We start from the raw sequence: 24,680 nt of genomic DNA, 5'->3' as shown, positions 1-24,680 counted from the left end.
GCCACTGTGCTCATTGGGACCTTCAAAGCAGCAGAAATGTTTCTGTATCCTTCCCCAGATTTGTGCCTCAAGACAATCCTGTCTCGCAGGTCTACAGACAGTTCTTTTGACTTCATGCTTGGCGTTTGTGCTCTGACATGCACAGTCAACTGTGGGACCTTATATAGACAGTTATTATCTCAAGGATGATCAGTGGAAAAAAGATGCACCTGAGCTCAATTTTGAGCTTCATGGCAAAGGCTGTGAATACTTATGTAAATGTGATTTTTTTGTTTTCTATTTTTAATAAATTCAAAAAAGTAAAAAAAAAACTTTTTCACATTGTCATAATGGAGTATTTTGTGTAGAATTTTGAGGTAAGAGATTAAATTAATACAATTGGGAATGAGGCTGTAACTTGACAAAATGTGGAAAAAGTGAAGCGCTGTGAATACTTTCCGGATGCACTGTATGTGCCCTGGGATTGGCTGGCCACCGGTCCAGGGTGTACCCCGCCTCTCGCCCCAAATCAGGCTCCAGCATACCCCCACCCTAGTGAGGATAAGAGACATAGAAAATGAATGAATAACTAAACCATGTTGGTGTCATTCAACAGCTGTACTGTAATCTTACCTTGTCTAAGCTGTTGGGACCAAATTCTTGAGCGTCAACATCCTTCAGCATTCTGTTAAATGGATGGAGAAATCATTTCAATTATGGCAACTACAAAATCTAAAATCATCACAATGGTTAGTAGTCCAAACGACAAAGCTGCTTGACAATATTTGTTGGGTTTTTTTTTGTTTTTGTTTTTTTAAACAAAACACTCAAAATCAACTTAGTTCTTAACCCTAAGATGCATGAGTGACTGGACCCTACACTCTTCCATAAGAGTCCATATTTCTTGAAATGTATAAAAGGTAAGTTAAAAATTTGAATGGTATTATATTGAAAACATGTTTTTTTTCGGAATATGAAATGATAAAAAAAATTCATTATGAAGATATTTCAAGAAAACAACCTGACTGGGTCATTTTTGACCCACTTATGCATCTATGGGTTAATACACATTTTTCATCTGTGTCTTGAAACCTAACCTAAACAAAACTCTTTTTTCCTCACAACGGGATATCGTTGAGGAACTCCATTATCCAACTCTTTAAATCAATAAAACTTAAAAGGCTAAACTGCCATTTCCAGATTCAAATAACCATATACATATTGTAATGTTACCTTCTGTAGGGGTTGGCCACCTTGACCCCGGCGGCGGCCTCTCTGTGGCGCGTCCTTCACCCCAGGTGTCTAGAGATCGTGTATGTGTATAGGTGAAATTAAAGTTCCAAAATTCACTTCCATGGAATACTTGTCACAAACAAAAACTCCCGCTCCCCGACGGTATCCACAAGACTCAGGTCGCTAGCATACTTCAACAAATGTTTGAGCTACACGCGGTTCCCATGGCTTAGAGGACACTGCTGCTGCCAAAATAATCACATAACATATATAAAAGGGACGAATCCTTACACATTTAATAAACATAAAAATCTCCTGTTCTGCAACCGAAAACAGCTCGCAGTTGATAGCTAGCTAGCTAGCTAGCTAGCTGGCTGGCTGGCTAAAGGTAAGCTAATGCTAACGTCGCGTATGTCACATTATGACACTGACGTAAACATTGAACAGGAACAGGAAAGGTGACAGAAAACAAGTCAGATAAGCATATGACCTACCCATATGGCTCCACGTCGATGAATTTCCTTGTTAAACGACTGTCCACGTCGTCTTCCGTCGTCTTCCATCGTCTTCCCGTGAAAACATGGCGCCCTCGAACTTCGCCTTGGGAAGTCTGAGCTCAAACGATCCTCTGACGCATGCGCAGAATGGCATGGCACAAGGTGGCCATGTTCACTGTTAGTAGCTGCTGCAATCAATTACAGGTGTGACCGGTGGACCAGCCTCCTGCCATAGAAGGGAGTTCTGTAAAACAAAAAAAGGAGGGAAAGCGCAGTCAATATGCTTTCAAACTATATAGAATTCAGCCTGCTGTCTGCTTTAGTTTTTTGAATATGAGCCTCTGAAGTTGAAGGCCGTGTGCTACTTAAGCTAGCTCAATGTATGCCGTTTAAAGGTCACTTAAAGCCATTTAACAATTAGAATGTTTTAATAGTGTGTACAAAGAGTACAGAGAGTTTGCGTACTTACTACTCACACTTGCTCAATTTTCTTCAAAGTGCGTAAGAAGCAGGTTGCCCTCAGGCCATCCCTCTTTTATTTGAAACCGCTCTATCGCGTGCTGGGCGGGGCTTCCGGCCGTCCGTGCTTCATCTGAATGTTGCGACCATCGTTTCCGGAAAGTGCGTCATGGCCCTTTAAGAAAAATGGCATTGTGGGAAGTCTGTGTGCTGTAGTTCTGCGTTTTTGGCACTAGGTGTCTCTGTTCTGCGTGCAGCGCTTGGAACTCCACACCAAGTGCCTGATCTACCCACTATTGCTTCATTTTCCAAGCATCTTCAACTTTGGAAAATCAAACCCGTTGCCACTGATTGTGATCATTTTTAACTTGTCCACTGCTGCTGATTTGTTGTGTGTTATTATCTATTGTATGTTATAATGTTGCATTTTTACATAGTTGGGTAGCCACAAATTATAACTGCTAATTCATTATTGTAGTATGTCATAAGTCTGTAATTCTGTCATCATTTATCTTTTATTCTTAGGCAGGAGAGCAACGTGCAATTCAACAAGCACTTTATATTTCTGTTCTAGTTCTCTCAGTATTATAAAATGACCATTGTTGGTATTTCATGATTGTAAAATGTTTTGAGAATTGTGAAATGAAAATAGCACTTTATATCTAGTGTGCACTTGGGCAAGTTGCAATATAATACGCATGAAACACATAACCTTGCATGTTTTATGAATAATGTGATTTATATGTTCAAAACCAAGCTGCCAATGGGAAGTGCAAATTAGCCATACGGCTATCATCTCCCATGTCCCATTTTTTCAAAAATCAATCAATCTACACATTTCTTACATATAGTACCTTTAAGACTGACAGCACTCAGTCTGTGACCATCGCTGTCTATGGTCCTGAAGTCTCAGACAGGTCACAGCCCAGAAGGTCCTACAATCAAACACATAGGATTTCTGAACATTTACACCTCTGACCACAACAGTCATAGTACATAGTACATAGTACATAGTACATAGTACGGCTGACTTGGGGGCGAGAGGCGGGGTACACCCTGGACCGGTGGCCAGTACACCACAACTGTAATGTAAAGTATTACAATATCAAATTGCATTTTGTGAAAACAAACTAAATGATGCTGTAAATAGTACAGGCTATAAACATTAAGCAAAACATCTTCAAACATAACCATGTAAAATGATCCTTACTAATAACAATTCATGATTGGCAATGTTTACAAACATTAGGCCTAGCGTGCTGGAGGCTCCTAGCGTACTGCATAAGAGAGAAAAATGCAACATGGACATGTTTGACAATCTAGCGGACTCAAAGGTAGCACCAAACCAGTGGTATTATATGAATCTTGAGATTTCAACCAATCCATTGACACCAAATACATCATGCTTGCTGACCGGGAAAGGAGTGAAAAGTTGTTGCAAAGTTGAACTGTTTTACCGCGACGTGACCATAGACTTTTATTTCAACTGTATGTGGTGCAGCTAATTGTTTTGGAGTATCATGCTGTATAAGAGGAAAAAAATACAAGAGTGACACTTTTGACAATATAGCGGACTGAGCTTTAAAACTACTGCCAAACCATCATATATCTTGAGATTTCAATGAATTCATCCATACAAAATACATCATGCTGACTTACCGGGAAATGAGTGAAAAGTTCTTCCAAAGTTGTAGCCTGTCAGTGCGTCTTCTTTGTTCTGATTGGCAGAGTGGTGGAGCATACCCATACATTCATTTATTTGCTGCAACAAATCATCAACAATGACATCACACTTCATTGAAAGGCCGTTGATGAAATATAATGTAACATAAAGTAACACTGGGAAATGTTCTGTTACTTACGGTAGCCTACATGGCAATTCTCATTGTCCTGCATTCACAATGGTAGATTCATTGAAGTTACAGTCATGATTTATTTGTCAGTCATACTTGAATTGTCACAGACAGTCTTGGTCCATGTGACTATCAAAAAGAGCATAGGCCAGTCTTAAATCTTGACTAATGTTTTCATTAGGCCTACTTCAAAGAATGGACTGTCTATCTATTCAAGTTTTTGGCTTTTGATATGCAGACATGAAATGGTTCAAACATTGGCTCTCATAAGCCACCAGCATAGGCTTGTAGCCATAGCCCTTAAAATGATGAGCATGATCTGTGTGTGTGTGTGTTATTAATAACTTGGGACACTGCTCTGTCACTTTCTGACCTGCGGGTTGCTTGTCAACATTCAGTCACTATTGGCAGGTTTATAAGTAAACAAATAGACAACAACAACAACCACAAAGATCAGTATTTTGTCTCATATTCCATTTGTGGGAAGGTATTACATTTACAGATTTGGACTTTCCCACATTTGGAATCATTTCCTGCAAATGTAAAGGAAGGTGTAACTCCCTCGGATGTGCAACGATCAGACAGCTACTAGTTCTCGTCTTTTACTGATGGATTTATTACAAAACCGACGTGAGAACTAAAAGGGGACAAAAGATACAAAACCCTAAAGGCTGGCCCTCAAAGGCTGTGGGACCTTATATAGACAGTTATTATATTTCCAAATCATGTCCAATCAACTGAATTTACTGCAGGTGGACTCCAATTGAGCTGTAGAAAGATCTCAAGGATGATCAGAGGAAAAAAGATGCACCTGAGCTCAATTTTGAGCTTCATGGCAAAGGCTGTGAATACTTATGTAAATATGATTTTTTTGTTTTCTATTTTTAATAAATTCAAAACATGTCAAAAAAACCTTTTTTTCACATTGTCATAATGGAGTATTTTGTGTAGAATTTTGAGGTAAGAGATGAATTTAATTCAGTTTGGAATGAGGCTGTAACATGACAAAATGTAGAAAAAGTGAAGCGCTGTGAATACTTTCCGGATGCACTGTATGTGTGCATAAGACAGACTGATTAAGTCAACATTAAAAGTCTGGCTATATGCAACTGCAACTGTACTCACTTTCAAGGCTAACACACCACATGATGTGCCATCACCCTGAAGTCCATGAGGAAGGGTACCACATGTCCACCTTGACACCTTACATTCCCTCTTCTTGTTTCCAGGCATCTTTTTATTTTATCTTGGGTTTCCCCAAATGGATCCACAAACAAGGTCCTCTTTTCATGAGGATATATGACCTTTTGGAAGGTAACAACTTTACAACTTTTCCACTACAACTACCACCAATTGAGACAATGAATGAACAGATTCATATTTGTTTAAAATGTTTCCTAAACTGTAATCATAAACTTCATATCAGTCCCAATAAGGACTATTTTATAGGTATTCAAAGCGACAGTCAAAGCTTTACCGTTAACATCCAGTGATGATGTTGGTTAAAAATCCCCACAATAATATTGAACTGCATCGGATCCATCTGAAAATCAATCCAAACAAACAACTTGAAGGATTATAAAGTAAAATGCGACTATAAAAAGCAATTGTGTAATTATTACTTAATTAGAAAAATATGTTCTCTACTAACTTTGAGCTTGGAGGTGTTGTGAGTCCAAATACGTGTCATTTCATAGCTGTCAATGACAGCAGCTTGATCACCGCTGTTGGCATTGGTGAATCGCCGGACAAGCAACGTTAGATATGCATTTATCACCTTAAAGACAACAAAAAGATAACATTTTGTTTCCACACAACACAGAAACATATTTAAACACTCATGTATGTATTCATGGATTAAAATATGGCCCAGAGGTGCCTAGTAAGAACAACTAATTAAAAAACAAATACACACACACATTTGATCAGTACTCTCAATCCAAGATATACTTAATCTAAAGTCTGTCATTCAAAAGTTGAAGACGACAATGACTGCAGGTCTTGTGAGGACAGTGGCAGTGGGGACAGACACGCCTGGCACATTGACAGCAGTGGCAGCGGATTGGCACTCCAGTGCTCCAATTTTATGTGGAATCCGTGGAGTCTCCTGCCTGAAATGCTTCAGGTGGTCTATGCTGATTTTCTTGTAGTCCACTCCATTGTCCCCAAGGAGATCAGCACTTTTCCCGTTGATTGCTGTGACGGTGAAGGGCCCAAGAAAATTGGACTCGAGCTTCCCACCCTTACGCTGCTGGCTCCTCACATTCTGTCTCAACACTCTGTCACCCTCTGTGAAGCTGACTTGCTTCCGTTTTGAACTAATCTGTTGCACCGCTCTCTGCTGAGATCGGGACACGTTTTTGAGGACTGTGTCCAGGATCACATCAAGCCGCCTAATGTCCTCGCAAACAGTCTCCGCTCCAATGTAATCCTCCACATTACTGTCCATCTGTAAAATAGACAATAGCTCATGCAACACTTTCATTCTACAAATACATTAAATATAAAAGAAAACAGCATGGAAATATATTACTTCTTCAATTTCATAATAACAACTTTAATTCTTCATAATGTAACTAAACTTAATACTGCATTTCACAAACCAGAAAGTCCTCTGGAACTTCTGTTGGGTACCGGGCTTCACGGCCAAACATCAAAAAATAGGGGGAGAATTTGGTTGTCATCTGTTTTTTGGTACGCAACCCAAACATGACAGCATCCAAATATTCGTCGCAGATTTCTGGTTTGCCCCCTACCAGTTTACCAAGAGCCCTAAAAGAGAAAAAATAGATTGCAAATCTATTCAACAATATAATTTTTGAGGGACAACTTGGATGACAAGGTGACATTACTTACCTCTGGATGGTTGCGTTCATGCGCTCCACCAAACCATTGGTTTGAGGACGGTAGGGGGCACACAAAGTCCTTTTGATCCCCAAAATATTGCAGACATTCTTATTGACCTGGTAACACATATACAATTTCAGACAATTGCATAACATATTAAGAAACCTTATTTTAAACACATAGTAATAAATTCCAATAAGGTGTCATAATGTGTTATAGAAGAGTTTCAGCTAAAAGGAAACCGTGGTGAGACCAGCATTGCTGTTTGGTCTGGAGACAGGAAGCAGAATTGGAGGTAGCAGAGATGAGGATGGTGAGGTTCTCATTGGGAGTGACCAGGATGGATAGGATCAGAGGGACATTACATGTTAGAGGCCTTGGAGATAAAGTCAGTTATCGGACAGACTGAGATGGTTGGGACATGTCCAGAGGAGAGACAGTAAATATATTGGTAGAAGGATGTTGCCAGGTAGGAGGCGTAGAGGAAGACCAAAGAGGAGGTTTATGGACGTAGTGAAGGAGGACATGAGGGTAGTTGGTGTGAGAGAGACAGAGGCAGAAGACAAGGTTGGATGGAGGCGGGTGATTTGCTGTGGTGACCCCTGAAGGGAAAAGCCCAAATAGAAAGAAGAAGAATAGATTCCAATAAGATATAAGTTCTGTGCATACCGCATTTACAAACTCACTCCCTTGGTCCGTGAGAATGCATTTGTTCCGTGACCTCCTCAGCCCTTTTGGTCTTCAGGGGATAGGCTTGTGGCCACTTGGTGAAGTAGTCCACCATCACGCACACATAGTACATGCGTCCGTTTGTTGTGGTGGTTAGTTTTCCAATGAGGTCCATACCCACCAGTTCAAACGGCTGTGTGACCTAAAAAAACACAAAAAAAACACAAAAACCAGTGAAACATTAAATTGGCTTTGACACCAACCAGAACACCCGCGACCCTAGTGAGGACAAAGTAATAGAAGAAATGATGTGATGAATGTGTAATGAACACAAGACGGATGTAAAGTATGCAATTTAGATTCAGAAGAAATATATATATGAGAATAATTATTTTTCCAACAGTATGTTACGATGCTGAAGTTGGCTTCCGATACAGTACTTAAATATAAGATAGAATTGAAGGTCACATAATGATGAATCTTAGTGTTTTTGGTCTGTATTTGGTGACGCTTCTTTATGTGAAAACATTTCATGTAAGACATTGCCCTTTCCTGAAGGTGACTATTGTATTTGTGAATAAAGTCACATTTACACATTTTCTTTCCATCTAGTTCATTTTAGACCTGCTCCACTTCAAAAACTATTATATCTGGACTTCTCAAATCAGGACTGATTTATATACAGACCCCAAAGACTCCTAAAAACAGAGTTTGTGTTTGTGAGTGTGTGAAATCTTTCGTTGTTAAAATGCAAGAAAAGGGTCATGACCTCAGTATGAGCCAGCAGTAACTAACTTGGCCAGTAATATTTTTTGTACAGCCAGTGTGCAAAAGACACACATACAGCACCTTCTGAGTGCCCTCCCCAAACATTGCTCATTGGGTCACTTAAATTTACATCAAATTGACGAATCAGAAGCTGGCAAATCAGAGTCCTCAGTACTCAGTACAGTCCTCAGTACTTCTTTGCTTCTTTGAATACGGTTCTTCGGCCAAACACAAATGACAAATATGAAATGTGGAATTATTTACCTATTCATTTTGTGGCCAGGAGCTGACGTAATTTCTACCACATTCCAATGAATGAGGCATGATGCAACAGTTGATCTCACCCGTTTGACATACTTTGGACTGTAAAATGAAAAATAAAATGTTGAACTTGGGGGCTCCACTCATTTATTCATTATGTAGCAACACAATGGTTATTTGGTGAATTTTAAATTCCCCATCAGCAAATATGGGTGCATGCATTCTATGGCAGGGCAGATTTTTGACCTGCCGAGATTTGCATCCACACCTATTTGGGCTGAGATAACTACATGGCTATAGTTCACATGATTTACTTTAAAGACATCCACCTCTTATGTGGACTTCATCTTTGGACCAAAAAAGTTCCCATATAGGAAATATGCGGTGCATGCTTTTTAAGGCAGGGCGGATTTTGTGCCTGCCGAGATTTGCATGCACCCCCTACTTGGACTAAGATAACTTCTCTTCAACCGCTCCCTGTCTGAGCATCATATCCCGTCACTTTGGAAATCCTCCATCATTTGTCCAGTTGCTAAAAAGAAGAATCCCACCTGTGATCGTCCAGTAGCATTGAGATCTCTTGTAATGAAAGGCTTATTCTTCCCCAGCTACTGGAGGAAGTTGACCCCTCCAGTTTGCATACAAACAACACAGAGGTGTGGAGGATGCCGTACTGACGCTGCTGCATAGGGCATATACGCATCTTGAAAAGCCCAAGTCATTCATCAGGCTGGTGTTTGTGGACTTCTCAAGCGCCTTCAACACAGTCCAACCTCACCTGTTGGGGCGTAAGCTACTCCAAATAGATGTCAATCCGCACCTCATCCTTTGGACCCTCTCTTTCCTGACTGACAGACAACAGCGGGTCAGAGTTAATGGTCACCTGAGCTCATCAAAATCTGTTTCCACAGGAGCCCCTCAGGGCACTGTAATCTCACCAGTCTTGTATACAATGTACATGGATGATTGCAGGAGCACCAATACAGGTATGACAAACGTAAAATATTCTGACGATACTGTGATCATGGACACTACAAACACCTCAGGACAACTACAGTCGGAGATGGACATTTTTGAAGGGTGGTGCAGGCGGAACTGCCTTGATCTCAACCCTTCAAAAACGAAGGAGGTGGTTGTCGACTTCCGCAAGAACCCCACCGCCATCCCCGTGATGCTTCATTGAATCTCTAATTACCTTTAACATTTCAGCTTGGTACGGTTCACTATCAAACATTCATCGCAATCCACTAAACCAAATCACTAAACCACTAAAACTACTCACATATTGCACAGCCACTATAGCCTGCTACCTTCGGGAAAAAGATACAGATCACTTGCATTTAGGACTGAGAGAGCCATATCAAGTTTTTTACCGACATCTATCCGGCTCATGAATGCATGATTTTCATGTGTGTGTTAGCAAGCATGTGTGTATCCGTTTGTACGTGGCTCACTAACACTGATTGACACTTTTAAAGTTTATCGAGTATTATTTATTTATGCACATTTTAGCATTGTTTCTTTATCACTGTTTTTATCGTGTGTGGTATCGTGCTGGCAGGCTTTCTTTGGCAAATAATGATATCGAAATGTTGATTGTTTGTTTCTGTTGACTGTATGTTTTATGTCGTATTGTTTGGTACATGAACAGCACACGCTGATGCTCTGCACAAATGAAGTTCCTAACGGATAAATAAAGTTCTTAAGTAAGTAAGCATCTTAAATGTCCACTGGAGGGCGGTGTTGACTTTGTTCACCATCATCAAGACGGCTGTATGTTATACAGTATAGTAGGCTTTAGCTAATTGAAATACATTGAAAATTAATTTTAAAAAACAGCAACGAAAAAAGGAAAAAAGAGCAAAGCCAGAACGCCATACTATAATTAGCTATTTCATTTACATTTTGGTTCCCAAAAAAACGATAATTTAATGTTAATAAATGAAATATTTTTGTATTTACAGCACTGAAAACCTGTTTGTGACTTTCTAAATACGGGTTTTAACATTTTGGAGCCCTGTTGACGTGAAATACCATTTATAGTCACATTTCCACAGTCCCATTATTATTTGTTTACACCATATTGCGCAGCTGAAGGGACTCGAGACGGCTGCAAGCTAGCAAGCTAGCAAGCTAGCAAGCTAGCAAGCTAGCAAGCTAGCAAGCTAGCAAGCTAGCAAGCTAGCAAGCTAGCAAGCTAGCAAGCTAGCAAGCTAGCAAGCTAGCAAGCTAGCAAGCTAGCAAGCTAGCAAGCTAGCAAGCTAGCAAGCTAAGAAGCTAAGAAGCGAACAAGGTAACATAATGGCACATAATGTGCACTCACCACGCCAGTCCAGACAAATCACGCCTACTTTATGAGTTCTAGTCCACCTGAGTCGTTCATATCTACTGTTGTTTTACTGCCCGTCCAATGCTAACTATCCAGGTCCAAAGATTGTTTCATTGCTGACTCAAGCGCTCAGCAAGGAGGCCCACGAGGACCCCAGCTCACGTCCTGAACCCCAGGGAGGCAACCTGAATGAAGGAAGATGGGGTCAGCAGTGTCCTGTTTTGGTCGTCTGTGTGGGCGGCAGAAAAAGAAAGGTGAGACATTCAGCTTCCAATCTCCTTGTTGGCGGACTGTTTCATGTCATTTTCCACCAGAGGAGGAGAGACGCTTGCAGGCCAATGACAGACATGTCAACCTGTCTCACCGATACGCTGTGAGTCCAGAAGATTGTAGGTATCGCACCACAATGTGAATGTCGGACGTCAACTCTCACTTCTTCCCGCGTCAGAACAACGCCATCAAGACGTCCAAATACAACATCTTCACCTTCCTGCCGCTGAACCTCTTTGAGCAGTTTAGGAGGCTGGCCAACTGCTTCTTTCTCTTTCTCTTTACACTCCAGGTAAGACAGATATTTGTTGCTGATTCGTTGAACAACACAACTACGGATGACGTTAGTCCCATAATATCATTCATTCATTCATTTTCTACCGCTTATCCTCACTAATTATAAAAATTACTATAAAATATAATGATAAAAAACAATATAAATATGTGCCCCAAGATTGGCTGGCGATCAGTCCAGCATGTATCCTGCAGTTGGCATAGGCTCCAGCATACCGAGTGAGGATAATCGGTATAGAAAAGGGATGGATGGAAGAAAACAATGAATAATAGGAGTGGGAGAGTGACTATAGGGGTGTTATTACATGTCTATAGGGCTCTAATTATTACTTCATCAATGGATGCGTCAAAGCTGTCTGTGTATGTGTGTTTTGACAGCTCATCCCACAGATCTCCTCGCTTGCCTGGTTCACCACCGCAGCCCTTCTCATTGTGGTGCTCTCTATAACGGCGGTCAAAGACGCCTCCGATGATATAGTGAGCCAACATTTCAATATTGCACTTTCGTCATTGTGTGAGCCAAGTTATTAATGTTGATTGTGTTCTTTCTTCCTATGCTTCATTCAAATAGAACAGACACAAAAGTGACAAAGAAGTGAACAACCGGGAAGTGAGCGTCCTCATCAACGGCGAGTGAGTCAAATAAAAGGACAAATTTGTGCTTCTCACCTCACACATCATAAACAGTTATTTTTTGATTATATATTTTTTCAATTCTGGCAGACTTCAAAGTGAAAAGTGGATGAATGTTGAAGTTGGAGATATCGTTAAACTAGAAAATAACCAGTTTGTCACAGTAAGTAACACAACAATTTTACACTACAATACAGTAGATTACATACATTTGGGCACACTGTTGGTCTAAACCTGAATGCATTTTAATTTTGTGTTACACATATATGTGAACCGTTACACAACATTGCATCTTGTTAAAGCATCTTTCTGCTGGTGGGTGTTGATTGAATTGACCCATGAGACATTTCAATGTGCTGGATCCATCGCTGCAGAACTTCTTTCTCATTTAAAGTTTCTCAAATGACTTAGAATTTAAAGCCTAAAGAAGAAGGAAGAAGGGATCGACTGTACTGCTGGAAAGTGAATATTTTTAGTAACTACCAGGATCCCAAAGTTGATATTCCATGATCTGAATGTAGTGTTTGCTGGTTTTGTGGTGTCTATCCGGTTATCTTTGCAGGCAGACCTTCTTTTGCTCTCCAGCAGTGAGCCTCTCAATCTGGTCTATGTTGAAACAGCAGAACTAGACGGGTGTGTACAGTATGTGTACTTTTTATTCCCGTCTCTCCTTCTCATGTGCTTGTGGTGTCCTCCAGCGAAACCAATCTGAAAGTGAAACAGGCTCTTACCGTCACTGGAGAGCTAGGAGGCAGTACTGAAGCACTGGCCGGCTTCAATGGTGAGCAGAGGCTGTTTTTTTTCCCCTCTAGAGCTCTAGAAACACCTTGATATATATATATATATATATATATATATATATATATATAATGTAAAAATATTAAATATGTAATAATATTAAATATTACATTTATTTTAACTCTATGTTGCAAAAATGACATCATTTTTCCTCATAATATTACATTATTAAAATAAAAACTTTTTTTCTTGTTAGAATGTGACTTCTTTCTCTCTTTATATTTTGATTTTATTGTCATAAAATTATAGCATGGTGTCCCAACTCTAAAAGGACAGCAATACATGGATGCTTTGTTTGTTACCATAACCGATAACGATATTGACATATTTGTGGCAATACAGGATTCTTCCAAAACCAGGGTACATGAAAACTGGTCCCTCTGTATATACAAAAAGATGACTCTGTCACTCCACTGCTGTGTCTTTCAGGTGAAGTAAGATGTGAACCTCCCAACAACTGTCTGGACAGATTGAAAGGGACGCTAACAGTGAATGGACAAATGTACTCTTTGGACAATGACAAAGTGCTCCTACGAGGATGCACTCTGAGAAACACAGAGTGGTGCTTTGGACTGGTTATCTTTGCAGGTAAACCACTTTACTATATATGGAATTAAGGTGGCATCAAACAGATGTCTTTTTTTAATGCTGGCAACAATGGCTGACCAATGTCTCATGAAAAAGGTAACTCTTTAAGCCAGTGGTGTCCAAACACATTCTAAAAATATGAACAAGAAAAGAGAACGGGAAAAATGGTAAAATGAGCAGTAATTTTACAAGAATAAAGTAAGAATATTTAAATTTGCTAATTTCCTGATCAAATACAGCAAGGGCCTCTCTAGAGTTCTTTGGGGGGCATTTTTATTGGCACAACAAGACAAAAAAATCAGCAAAAATTATATAAAGACAGCAAAAATGAAAAATAAAGCAGAGATGCATTCTTTTCTGAAATACAAAAAAGGAAACCTCCTGTCTTTCATCAAGGAAAATTAAAAATAAGTTTCAACAGCTTTCTCCCTTTGACTCAAATTTTTTGCTTTTGTGACAGCTATACTGCCACATAAACATAAAAAGGTTGTTTTATATCAAAATAATAACTTGATAGACTTCCTGTTTGATCCCTGACTGAACCCTCACGGGTCGAGGTCCAGTGGTGCATGTTGTGGAGCTGGTTAACAAAATAGTAAAAGTAAAATCAGGAAAGAAAGAGAAACATGTTTTTTGGAAAAGTTCTGAAGTTCCAAGTGAAGGCAAGTTGTGGGAAGTGGATTGCATAGCTCTCGGCCGACGGCCTGTATAGGCCCGGTACGACGAAATTCGAGGAGGAAAAATAATTGAGGTCAAAAGACTTCAAACCAACAGAGGAGGAATAAAAAGTGATAGCCTATCTGTACTCGTTATCTTTGAAAAAACAATGCCAGATGAGATCCGTGTAGGTTGGGCGTTGCAACTGTGGAGGAGAACATAGTGCTGCATATGCTGGATGTGAAGTCCAAAGGCATGCCAAAGAAGTGCAAAGATATAAAATCGAGAACAAAGTATCCTATGCTGAAGCAGTGAAGAACATAGGTGTGGGTGGAAGTAAGCAAAATAAACCAGTAGACATGCCGGAAACCAGAATGCAGGGCTGCCCCAGATAGAATGGCCTGCCCCCCAACAGAAATGTAAACATAAGTGCATAATAGTAGACATAAAAGTAGACACCTTAGTTGTGAAGAAAAAACATTTTGTAGCATTCATATGCAAAGTTATCAATGTGACAGGATTAAAACCATCGTGGAAGCTGCAGAGCAATTTTTAAACATCCAGGACATAAAAGCAGAGGAAATAAACAGTATGCTAACCATTCCAAATGATGCAGGTTCTCAACAAGTTCACTAAAATCATAATGGTACTCCACATCCTACAATGGACTGCAAGAAGCTTGATAGCAAATGGACAAGAATTCAAGAAATATACATGGCTCAGACCACACCTAGATTTTATAGTGTATGGATATCAGTCAGTGAGATACGACTGAAAGGACAACCAAGGTGGAGGTTGTGCAACATTCATAAGGGATGGAATAGCATTCAGTAGATTAACAACTTCAACAGAAATAGTAGAATGTGTGATTATAGAAGTATACCAATCAAATGGAAAAATAATTATTATTAATATTTATAACCCCTGTAAATCATTAGATATAGAAACATTAGTGAAGTTAACAACGAGGCATGAAGACAAGCAGATATGGTGTGGGGACTTTAATGCACATAATAGTCTATGGGGTAGTAGGCAAACAGATCATAACGGAACTGCTATGGAAGAGTTTATGGATATCAGACAGCTTGTATGTTTAAATAAAGGAAATGGTACAAGGATAAATACACGATCAAATACTATGTCATGTATTGACCCAACTTTGGTGTCTCATAACTTGGCAAGTGATTGCGAGTGGAATGTTAATGAAAATACAAATATAGGAAGTGATCATTTCCCAATTATATGTACAATAAACACTGAAATAAATATACAAGGCCGACCCAGACATTAAAACATGGACATTCTCTAAAGCAGATTGGGGGAAATTCAGGGAGAAATGCTGTAAAGCAGCTAAAATAATTCCAATGGAATGTGGTATTGAAGAATGCGCTTCAGAAATCACAAAACTCTAACCTCACACCTATGCAAGTGGATGGAGAAAATAATAGCCAGGAGACTCCAGCACTTCCTGGAAAGTCAAGAGCTGTATGCACCATACCAGTGTGGCTTTAGAATATTGTATTTTTTGATATCGAAAAAGCATATGACTCTATGTGGCGAGAAGGGCTATTGATCAAGATGAACAAGGTGGGAATAAAAGGCAGGCTATATAACTGGGTTCTTGATTTCCTATCTGATGGAAAAATTTAAAGTAAAGGTTGGAGTGGAAATATCTAACAAATATCATATAGAAAACGGCATCCCACAAGGCAGTGTTATTAGCCCAGTATTATTTAATATAATGATAAATTATATATTTATGGATATAGATAGAAGGATTGGATCCGGCTTATACGCAGATGATGGGGCCATATGGGCAAGGGGACCAGACCTCTCAAATGTAAACAGCAAAACTACGAAAGCAAATAAGAAAGTTTGAAAAATAGAAAAAAGATATCGCCCACCAAGTCTTGCTACTTGGTCATAACCAAGAAAAAAGGCATTAAAAAACAGAACCTGAAGCTGTATGACCAAAATATGGTTAAAGTGGACGCTTTTCAATATCTTGGGATATGGTTGGATCAGAAAGGTACATGGAAAATTCATGTAGAAAAGGTTGTAGATAAATGCAAAAAGATAATGAATTTAATGAGAGCTGTTACAGGTACAGTATGGGGAGCAGATAAGCAATCACTGATGTATATATACAGAGCTTTGATGAGAGCAAAAATAGACTATGGTAGTTTTTGTTTATGCAGCTGCAGCTAAAACACATTTATTGAAAATAGAAAGAAATATACACAAAGCGTTCAGGATTTGTACAGGTGCAATTCCATCAACTCCGATTAAAGCAAACCGTACGATTTCAGAAGAAACTTATGTAAACTGAAAACTGAATAAGTAAACTGAAAGGATGCCGACACGGACACCTGGCTAAGAGTGTCATTCAGGACTGTTGGGTGTATAATTCAACAAAAAGCAATACCTTTGGATGGAAAATTAAAGGCATAGCAGAGGAATATAAATTAAATACTATTGATATTAATAATCCAATACCTATTAGTAATGTTCCTATCTGGCTTTTCCCCAAACCGGAAGTAGATATAGATATAAGTAAGTGGGATGATGGGGGGAAAGGAGTCAATATATAAGAAATAAATATTATATGTTATTTCAATATATATACAGATGGCTCAAAAAACGAAGACGGGAAGGTGGGGATTGGAGTTTATATACCATCGATGAACTATAGCATTGCAAAAAGAATCCCAGATCAGCACTCAGTTTATACAGCTGAAATGATGGCAATCATTATGGGATTGCAATGGATAGAGGAAGTTAAACCAGAGAGAGTGGTATGTTGTGTAGATTCTTTGTCAGCCTTATATAGTATTAAAAGTATGAAATCAAGTAGAGAGGATTTATTATTGGAAATACACCAAAGCCTATTCCAACTAAGAATGCAAAAAATAAATAAGATTCTGCTGGATACCTGCACATCTCGGAGTGGGGGGGAATGAGGGAGCTGATCAAATAGCTAAAAGAAGGACAAGAATGGTGGACATGATTAATGTACCCATGGGTAAAGGAGAAATAAAGGCAATTATCAAAAAACAAATTATGGAAAAATGGCAAAGCAGATGGGATAGGGATAAAAAGGGAAGGCAATACTACAAAGTACAAAAAGATGTTAAAACACAAGGGGTGAAGATAAAAAACAGAAAAGAGGAAACTGTCTTAACAAGGTTAAGTTTTGATCATACTGGGTTAAATAAAACATTGTTTTTAGTAGGCAAAAGCACATGTGAAGTATGTAAAGAATGTAAGACCATAGAAAATGTGGAGCATGTACTGCTACATTGTAGGAAAAATAGGGAAGAGAGAATTAAGATTTATTAAAATAGGAAAGGTGTGGAGCATGGAGTATTAGAAAAATACAGAAGGCGGTGATAAGGCATTTACAGGACTGTATAAAAGAATATAGATGAGTGAAACAAATATTACAATTATCAGGATTATATAATATTTATTAACATTATTATTAGTAGTAATATTATATGATATCGCTACTACTCACCCGAACATAAAGTAAGTAAAATGCCCATAGATACATATTCTGGTACAGTGGGTGGCGGTATGCACCTTTTAAAGTCATGGATGCAACCCGCCATTAAACCAAAAGAAGAAGAAGAAGAAAATAACAACTTAACTTAACAAATTTTCACATATAGAACTGAACTGTGTGTGTGCACGCATTTTACTTCTGCACTCTACACTTCCTCGATGCTTTTATAGTTTTATAGTTTCCATTCAAATTCACATTCAGAGTCGTTTTTATGGCGGAAAAGTGCTCTAAAAGTCTTTGGTATTGAATGAGTTAACCACTCTACCCACCTTTTGCAGGTCCTGACACCAAGCTGATGCAAAACAGCGGGAAGACGACATTCAAACGGACCAACATCGATCACCTCATGAATGTCTTGGTGCTTTGTGTACGTTTGTGTAACACAGAACTGTCATATTTTATTTTCGACACTTTGGAATCGTTTTTTTTTTTTTTTATAAAAGCAATCTTCACTCGCTAAATGTACTGCAAAAAAGGCCAGTAAGGATAATTCACAATGCCGCCAACAGAGAACATACTAACTCCTTATTTCTAAAATCACAAATAAAGACACGGCAACAGCTGACGACATGGAAGAGATTAAAAAAGCATTGAATTTTATGTCTGGTGAGCTTGCTAAGCTAACATCACAACAGGAACGACTAATTGGATTGGTGGAGGAAGTAAAAAACCTTGAAGGCAATGCTAATGGAAAAAGACAGAAGGATTATTGTGCTGGAGCAGAGGGTGGACGAATTGGAACAATACACGAAAAGAGACAACTTGGTACTAACGGGTCTGGAAACGCGACACCCAACCCACAGCTAACTTGGAGACAACAGAAGAAACAGGGACAACAGGGAAGAACTAAATTTGAAACACTTCTATGCTAGGACTACGTTATGCTAGCCATAGCATTTCAGTATGTGGAATCAAACTATGGAATGGATTGAGTAAGGAAATCAAACAATGCACAACGATGAGCCAATTCAAGAAGCAGTTGATGTTTGCTAAATACAAGGATGAAGAGTCTTGAACCCATTATGGCATTGGATGCTCATATCACCGAGTACTTTGATACAAAAAACTATCATAACGATCATAACTAAAAAAAACAAACAAAAAAAACCTTAAACTGTATTATGGAAAGCAGGAAGTGAACAAATGTAACAGTTAGTGATTGTAAAAGTACCAGATGGAGGGGTAGGATTTAATAAGCTTTGCTTCTTCCTACTCCTTTTGGACATGTGGAACTGGGAACTGATTATGGGATGCATTCAATTGTAATCTGATGCACGTTCAAATGAAATCAAACCATCACCATCGCCATTAATGTCCAACCTTTTTCCACCATCAGATTTTTGTCTTCCTGCTGTTCATGTGCTCCATCCTGGCTGTTGGTCACGCAATCTGGGAGACGAAGGAGGGTTCAGCGTTCACCGTGTTCCTCCCGGGAGAACCCGGCGTCGAGGCGCCTCTCTCGTCATTCCTAACCTTCTGGTCCTACGTCATTCTTCTCAATACGGTCGTGCCTATGTCTCTCTTTGTCAGGTAAACTCCGCCGCAAAAAAAAGATCAAAAAAGGATGTCGATTTTTCTCACCTGGCTTTAATACGTTAAGCGTGGAGGTCATCCGTCTTGGGAATAGTTTCTACATCGACTGGGACAGGAAGATGTATTACCCCAAGTGTGACACTCCTGCTCAGGCGAGGACCACCTCTCTGAACGAGGAGCTGGGTCAGATCAAATACATCTTCAGTGACAAGACCGGCACTCTGACGCAGAACATCATGACCTTCAATAAGTGCTCCATCAACGGCAAAAATTACGGTGAGCAGATGATGCCGTACTCCACAGATACATGAATATGATCTTTTATATGGGCTTTTATTTCAGGGAACTTTTCTGGACAGAAGATGGAAGAGGTGAGATATGTCGGTATGGACATAATCCAAAAATAAAGTAATCCAATCCAAAGATGATAAATCTCAGTTTCCTTTCTGGAGAAAGGTTGATTTCTCGTGGAACCAGCTGGCCGACCCATTGTTCATTTTTCATGACCACAGTCTGGTAGAAACGATCAAGGAGGGCAACATGGAGGCTCAGGCCTTCTTCCGTTTGCTAGCACTGTGCCACACCGTGATGCCTGAAGAAAAGAAAGAAGGTGAGCCTCCTCCTCATCACATTGTCTACAGTTCTAATACAAAATCATCACTTTCCTCCCAGGGGAGCTGTACTATCAGGCTCAGTCTCCTGATGAAGGTGCTCTAGTCACCGCCGCAAGAAACTTTGGATTCGTGTTCCGCTCACGCACACCAGAGACCATCACGGTCATAGAGATGGGCGCAAGGGTCACCTACGACCTTTTGGCGGTGCTGGACTTCAACAATGAGCGCAAGAGGATGTCAGTCATAGGTGAGACTGTTGTGTTTTAAGCTGTGGTGGGTGGTGCATTTCATACCAAAGGCCTGCAGTCGGTCACTCATTCACAACTTCACTGCGTTTTCCAGTACGTAACCCTGAGGGGAAGCTGACTCTGTACTGCAAAGGAGCAGACACCATCATCTTCGAGAGGCTGCACCCCTCCTGTAACAAACTGATGGGAACCACCTCAGAACATCTCAATGTCAGTCTTTGGATTTTTCCTTGAAATCAAAAGTGTTGTCATGATTCGCCTTTTGAACTCTGACCTTAGGAGTACGCAGGCGACGGGCTTCGCACATTAGTTCTGGCTTACAAGGATTTGGACGAGTGTTACGTGAAGGAGTGGATGCAGCGCCACCAGGAGGCCAGCATTGCCATCGACGGAAGAGACGAGAAACTTGATCAACTCTATGATGAGATTGAAAAAGACTTGTTGGTCAGTCATTGCTTCATACATGGATATTATGGCACATTGGATTATGATCATTTTAATTTGTATTGTTTTACCAACAAAAGAAACATTGAAAGAAGTCAGGGTGCAGAGCGCAAAATTGACAATACAGCTATTGTACAATTCAATTAATCAATAAGAATTGGATTATTAATAATAAAATAATAACTTTTATTCATTGTGTACATGTGTTTTAGCTCCTGGGAGCAACGGCTGTAGAAGACAAGTTGCAGGATGGTGTCCCACAGACCATAGAGCAGCTGGCGAAGGCCGGCATCAAAATATGGGTGTTGACCGGAGATAAACAAGGTTAGTATTCAGGAGATGTTTTAGTGCGACACTTTGTGATTGCTGATATGAAATCAATGTTTTTTCCTGGATCAATTGGCGTGTATTTTCAAATGTACACTTCAAATCATGGTATTCTGGACTCCAGAATCCAGAATCTGGAGATTTGATTCAAAAAGAACGCAATCGGCACAATTGCTACAGCAACCACATATAAACTGAAATCTGAATTTTCACCAGAGACAGCTGAGAATATCGGCTACTCCTGCAACATGCTGCGAGAAGAGATGAGGGACGTGTTCGTGGTGTCTGCAAATACAGCAGAAGATGTCAAAGAAGAGCTCCGGTATGTTTTTTTCACTACGTAGGTCCTGGAAAGGTCTCACACACATGATGCGAAACAGTAAATTAGCAAGACCGAATACTCATGATATCATGATTTTAGGAGTGCAAGAAAGAAAATGTGTCCCACAGCTGCAGAGGAACCAACTGTAACCAAAGCCCGTGCAGGCCTCTTCTGGCTTCAGAAGACAGAAACTGTGCATGATGACAAAGTGGAGGGAGAATATGCTCTTGTTATAAATGGACACAGTCTGGTAAGAAGATCATTTGCTGAATCTGCTATTTCTCTCTCTTGGCCTCAGTGCTTTGTTTCACTAGCTTCCATCTGACCCTCAGGCCTTTGCCTTGGAGAAAGGCTTGGAGTTGGAACTATTGAGGACAGCATGCATGTGCCAAACAGTGATTTGCTGCAGGGTCACCCCACTACAGAAAGCCCAAGTTGTTGAACTGGTGAAGAAATACAAGCAGGCAGTCACTTTGGCCATCGGGGATGGGGCCAACGACGTCAGCATGATCAAGGGTATCATTCCACAGTCGCAGGAACATCTTAGAATTCAATGATTCTCACTTCCTGTTCGTCCATCAGCTGCACATATCGGTGTTGGTATCAGCGGTCAGGAGGGCATGCAGGCTGTTCTGTCCAGCGATTACTCCTTTGCCCAGTTCCGCTACCTGCAGCGCCTCCTGCTGGTGCACGGGCGCTGGTCCTATCTGCGCATGTGCAAGTTTCTACAGTATTTCTTTTACAAGAACTTTACCTTCACCTTTGTGCATGTCTGGTACGCCTTCTTCTGTGGGTTCTCGGCACAGGTACGCAATGTTAGGAGAAACTGTGCAAAAACCACCCCCACACATTTTATATCACTGGGTAGGTCTCGATGGTGGATAGTGATGTTCATAGTTTATATATTTATATATTCTGTGTAATGTAACGGCTGTCTAATTAACGACCAGAGTTGAAAACCCGCCCTTAAAACCGTAAGGTACATAACACATGCTACAAAAGCGGGCTAGAGGTAACCAACAGGCAGGCCCATACAATTTCTGGAGTTGCTCCGACGCTACCTCTCAGCAATGTCCATAGAAACTGTCAATTTTTCCATTTTAGATCTGCTAACATATTTTTTTCTTTACTAATTGATAGACTGTGTATGACCAGTGGTTTGTCAGCATGTACAACGTACTCTACACAGTTCTCCCGGTCGTTGGCATGAGTCTCTTTGACCAGGTATGCAATACACCCAGCTCACACTTTATGTAGTATAACTGAGTAGTAGAACAAGATTTGATCTAAGAAATATTAAAAAAGGTTTCCTCGGTTTCTTTCTCTCGCCGCTTTGTGTGATATGGACTTGGACTTAGTCTGTGTTGGTTATAATTTCCCTCTTTGCAACCATTTTTCTTTCTGCAGGATGTGAATGACCACTGGAGTTTCCGTTACCCTCAGCTTTACTCACCGGGGCCTTTGAACGTTTATTTCAATAAGACGTCTTTCGTCCGCTGCATGATGCACAGCTGCTACAGCTCCCTCGTCGTCTTTTTTATCCCGTGGGCGGCCATGCACGACATGGTGCGGGATGACGGCAAAGACATTGCGGATTATCAGTCCTTTGCTTTATTGGTGCAGACGTGTCTCCTTATTGTGGTCAACATCCAGGTGACGGCATACAGTACATACTCACCGTTATTTTGTACCAATCATGAATTTTGGAAACGGTTCTGCGACCCACCAGTTAGAATAATCAAATAAAATCGAATAAATGCAATGTACTTAACATTCACAACCCCAAATGTTGCAGCTTTGTCTCGACACCTATTACTGGACAGCTGTGAACCAGTTCTTTATGTGGGGCAGCCTGGCACTCTACTTCGCCACCACGCTCGCCATGCACAGCAACGACATGTTCTTCATCTTTGCCTCCGTATTTCCTTTCATTGGTGAGTGACTGCAGTTGATTATGAGAGGACTGTGCAGAAATAAGTGTCGCTACCATGCTCAGGGTGCTTGTGTGCTCGCGGATAACTGCGTTTGCGACTGCAGGTACAGCTCGGAGCTCCCTCAACCAGCCTAACGTGTGGCTGACAATGTTCTTGACGTGCCTCCTTTGTGGTTTGCCGGTGATGGCTTTCCGTTTCATGATCATTCAGCTTAAACCCACCATCAATGACAAGGTACCACAATTTAGATTAGGATTTAGGATTTGCCCAAATAATGAGGCCAGCTTTAGATACGCATGTACAGTGTAGACCTCCACCAAGGCCAAATTCCTAACAACAGTTGTTGATTGGTTTCCTCCCACATTGCAAAAACATGCTAGGTTAATTGGCGACTCCAAATTGTCCATAGGTATGAATGGTTGAATAATAAACACATGGTTGAATTCCTACGTCCCACTGTATTATCCGCAGGTGAGACATAAGCTACGTACGGAGACATTGCCTCCTCCTGATCCTCGCCATCCACCACCAAGGCGCACCAGCACTCGTCGGTCCAGCTACGCCTTTTCTCACACCGAGGGCTACGGCAATCTCATCACATCCCGTAGATTCCTGCTGAAACTCCCCTTAAAGAGTTGGCCTACCCTGTTCAATAAGACCAGTTCTCCTCTGGTGCAGAACCAGCCACAACTCTACCGTATGGTGCCAGAGGAGTTCAGGTGAAAGGGTAATCATGATATCTCCCAATCCATTATAAGACTCTCCCACAGTGCAAAATGTTAATGAGTTGTAGTCACACTGGCCACTCGGTACTAACACAATAATAGTAATAATAATGGTCATCATCATATTAACACTGTTTAGGCCCTCCTCCAGCTATCCTCTTCCTGTCACCGTGTCTGGAAAATGTATATTGAAACACACAGAAGTCTTATTTATGTCGGGAATCTACCATATATGGTGATATAGTTGTAAAGGTAACTATAGGGGTGTTATTTCATGGCTAGAGGGCTCTAATAATGGTAAAAGTGGTATTTTATGCTCTAACTATGAAAAAGGGCTACATGAGGCTACACTCCTGTGTGTGTATGTTACTGGCCCTGCCTCCCCCCACCAAGACAAAGAGACTCTTGGACTGTTAAAGGGGCTCACTCCGTTCATCCCGTTGTTCTATGGACCAAATGCATCAAGGTACTGAAATCGAGTGAACTTCCTGCTAGTTTGGAGGCGGGAAACAAAGAAAGACACACATGCACATGGCAATATTTTGAGGCTTGAGTTTGTGTGATTCATTAATTCATTTGTCATCCCAGGCCAAGACTCAAAAAGAAATCACATTTTTAAAAACTATTGAATTTATTTAAAAAAATTGAGAGTTTGGGCTGTGGTTTCACTGGTGGAGAGAAGAAATAAACTGCTCAATGACAAATGTGTCTGTTTATTCTGCAGAAGGAGCCGCACCGCATAGTAGAATAGTGGTTAGCATGTGGGCCACACAGTCTGGAAATTGCAAAGCTCTGGGTTGGAATTTCTGTTTTGGCATTTCAGTGTAGAATTT

The 24,680-nt window shown here is 40.4% G+C and overlaps 2 long non-coding RNA genes and 1 pseudogene across 3 annotated transcripts; 1 reads left to right on the top strand and 2 right to left on the bottom strand.

Annotated features, from left to right (window-relative positions):
• Positions 1 to 351: 351 nt before the first annotated feature.
• On the bottom strand, positions 352 to 2,235 carry LOC144901192 (uncharacterized). The gene is made up of 5 exons (XR_013629339.1): positions 2,186 to 2,235; positions 1,707 to 1,953; positions 1,213 to 1,281; positions 613 to 664; positions 352 to 531 (listed from the first exon to the last, which is right to left on the bottom strand). It is a non-coding gene; the product is annotated as an uncharacterized LOC144901192 (long non-coding RNA).
• Positions 2,236 to 5,236: 3,001 nt separating this feature from the next.
• Positions 5,237 to 5,816, bottom strand: LOC144901191 (uncharacterized). Its single transcript, XR_013629338.1, has 3 exons — positions 5,673 to 5,816; positions 5,499 to 5,564; positions 5,237 to 5,325 (listed from the first exon to the last, which is right to left on the bottom strand). It is a non-coding gene; the product is annotated as an uncharacterized LOC144901191 (long non-coding RNA).
• Positions 5,817 to 11,065: 5,249 nt separating this feature from the next.
• Positions 11,066 to 23,927, top strand: LOC131110876 (putative phospholipid-transporting ATPase IM; annotated as a pseudogene). The gene is made up of 26 exons (XR_013629319.1): positions 11,066 to 11,149; positions 11,210 to 11,268; positions 11,344 to 11,457; positions 11,838 to 11,936; positions 12,031 to 12,092; positions 12,183 to 12,255; positions 12,655 to 12,725; positions 12,791 to 12,873; positions 13,320 to 13,478; positions 17,979 to 18,067; positions 19,037 to 19,230; positions 19,301 to 19,604; positions 19,690 to 19,843; positions 19,906 to 20,094; positions 20,190 to 20,305; positions 20,375 to 20,539; positions 20,752 to 20,863; positions 21,083 to 21,188; positions 21,288 to 21,438; positions 21,521 to 21,704; positions 21,771 to 21,994; positions 22,329 to 22,412; positions 22,596 to 22,841; positions 22,984 to 23,122; positions 23,226 to 23,356; positions 23,594 to 23,927. The product of XR_013629319.1 is annotated as a putative phospholipid-transporting ATPase IM (transcript).
• The last annotated feature ends 753 nt before the right edge of the window (positions 23,928 to 24,680 follow it).

This window comes from Doryrhamphus excisus, linkage group LG10 (genome assembly GCF_037039965.1).
Source record: "Doryrhamphus excisus strain RoL-2023G ecotype Guam linkage group LG10, RoL_Dexc_Guam_v1.1, whole genome shotgun sequence".
Classification (NCBI taxonomy): Eukaryota; Metazoa; Chordata; class Actinopteri; order Syngnathiformes; family Syngnathidae; genus Doryrhamphus; species Doryrhamphus excisus.
The sequence above is the reverse complement of the archived record's forward strand: the minus strand, read 5'-3'. Positions and strand labels throughout refer to the sequence as shown.